Genomic DNA, 2,664 nt, shown 5'->3' with positions numbered 1-2,664 from the left:
CGCCACCCACTCCGAAAGGCACCTTCGGGAGAGTCTGATTAGCAGCCTTGCACCTTGCCCGATCCCAGGAAACTCTGGGTCCCTAGAGAAGCTGCTGTCATCTCTCTTCCTCTGATTTTATTAGGACCATAATTGTACATTTCTCTGCTTACCTGTCATGATGAAAGAGCATCATTGTTTCCATAATGCACCATTTGGGAGTGAGGCTAGTGCTCCACACATCACTTCTCATTGCAGCGAAGCGGCACCAAGAAAGCCATCCTTCATCATGTAAAAAACACTCTCCATGCCGCAGTGTCTCTATTTGCAACAGCCTCTGAGATATTCATGTGATAGATCATACATTTGCCTGAATCAATACTTCCCTGACACTGGGAAGCCCGCCATCCATCCGTCCCATTTTGTTTGATAAAGGCTTTCTGCAGCGCCTTCACGCAGGCTGACGGCATCACAGCCCCGCCTCCCCCAACTGATGGATGCTGCCCAGATGAGTGACTGCTTCATAAATTACTCTCTTGGGAGCAGAGCCCCCAGAACTCAGTCGAGTATTCCCAGCAGTTGAGCAGACAGCAAGGAGACACGGCGTGAAGGGCAAAGGCTCAGAGGACCCAAGATGGAAATGCTTCGTTCAACGTCCTAATGTAACAGAGGAGGAAACTGAGGCTTAGGGTGGTTAAGTATGCTTTCCAAAGTCAGACAGCTAGTTATTAGTAGGTTTTTAGCTTCCCAGAGAACGTGATCATTGGAGCACTCCGTCAGAGGTAAAATCTCTGCCCTGGAAAGCCCCACTCCTCGTCCTGTGGTGGAAGACATCAGGTGACTAAACAAAGAACCCATAGACTAAGCCTGTGTGTGCCACATGCTCCACTATCCCTGGACCGATCCCTCCTTCTCTCTCAAAGCTTGCAGCAGACACACCTCCTGGAGAAAGCTGTCCCGGTCAGTCCATCCTCCCCATCGCTCCACATCCCACATCCCTCATGGGCAGAACTTGCAGGCGACTGTCTCAGACCAGAAACCCTCACACCATTCCTTGGCCTTTCCCATGCACTCCATCTGTGGCACTGCCCAGTTCTTCCCAACATCTCTGCTGCCCAGTGGTGGCTGGTAAACGTTTAACAACAAGCAACACCTTCTCAAAGAAAAGCCCAGATTTATGGAATTTGCTAATTGCTGTAACTACCCCACCGTGGACAATTTCAAGGTACCAACACGATGTCAGTGAACCTTGTGATGAGACCTACATCATGGCACCATCACATGGCCTTTCCACCATACAGAAAACCAGATGAGGTAGCCTCAAGAGCATAGATATCAGCAAAAAGCAGTCAAATAACCCAGAAGCTATGAATTTCGAGTATTGTATTAACTTTGTGTGTGTGTGTGTGTGTGTGTGTGTGTATGCGCATGCAGGCTAAGTCGCTTCAGTTATGTCTGACTCGGCTAGGGGATCTTCTCAACCCAGGGATTGAACCTGTGTCTCTTATGAGTCCTGCATTGGCAGGCGGGTTCTTTACCACTAGTACACCTGTTTGGGTATTTTTAATTGAAGTATAGTTGAGTTACAAAGCTGTGTTAATTTCAGTTATATGTGTACACAAACACACACACATACTTTTTCATACACACACACACACACTTTTTCATATATATACATACACATATATAGGGCTTCCCTGTGGCTCAGTGGTAACAAATTCACCTGGAACACAGGAGACGTGGATTCCCTCCCTAGATCGGGAGGACCCCTGGAGGAGGGCATGCAGCCCACTGCAGTATTCTTGCCTGGAGAATCCCCTGGACAGAAGAGCCTGGCGGACTATGGTCCATAGGGCCGCAAAGAGTCAGACACGACTGAAGCGACTGAGCATGCACGTTTTTACCTACATATTTTCAGATTATTTTCCATTATAAATTATCACAAGATATTGAATACAATTCCCTGTGATATATGGTAGGACCTTGCTATTTATTTTATAAATAGCTTGTATCTGCTAATCCCAAGCCCATAATTTATTCTTTCCTGCCTTTCCCCCTTGGTAGCCATAATTTTTTTTTCTATGTCTGTGAGTCTATTCCTATTTTGTAAATAAGTTTATTTGCGTCACTTTTTTTAGATTCCACAAATAAGTAATATATGATATTTGTCTCTGTCTGACTTCACTTAGAATGATAATATCTTGGTCCATCCATGTTGCTACAAATGGCATCACTTCATTCTCTTTTAAGGCTGAGTAATATTTCACTGTATCCATGTACCACATCCTCTTTATCCTTTCATCCACATCTGTCAGTGAGCATTACGGTAGCTTCCATGTCTCGGCTATTGTAATTTGAGCTGCTATGAAATTTGAGCTGCATGCATGTTTTCAAATTAAGTGTTTTCTCTGGATAGACACCCCAGGAGTAATATTCCTGGATCATATGATATTATCTTTGTTTTAATATGAATTTTAAATTATTGAGTTTATGTAATTTAAGTTCTAATAAAGGCAGTGTTTAACACATGACTGAAAATTTAATAACCGGCTCTCATGAGCTGGCTCAAGCCGGCTCCAGCGCAGTTCTGCATCTCTGTGCTGCTTCTGGGGTACCTCGTGACCTCTTCACTTTTGCCCTCTATATCCTTCAACTGGGCAATTTTAATGGCCTCCAAACCCATCT

Source organism: Muntiacus reevesi, chromosome 5 (genome assembly GCF_963930625.1).
Source record: "Muntiacus reevesi chromosome 5, mMunRee1.1, whole genome shotgun sequence".
Lineage (NCBI taxonomy): Eukaryota > Metazoa > Chordata > Mammalia > Artiodactyla > Cervidae > Muntiacus > Muntiacus reevesi.
This window is presented reverse-complemented; position numbering follows the sequence as displayed.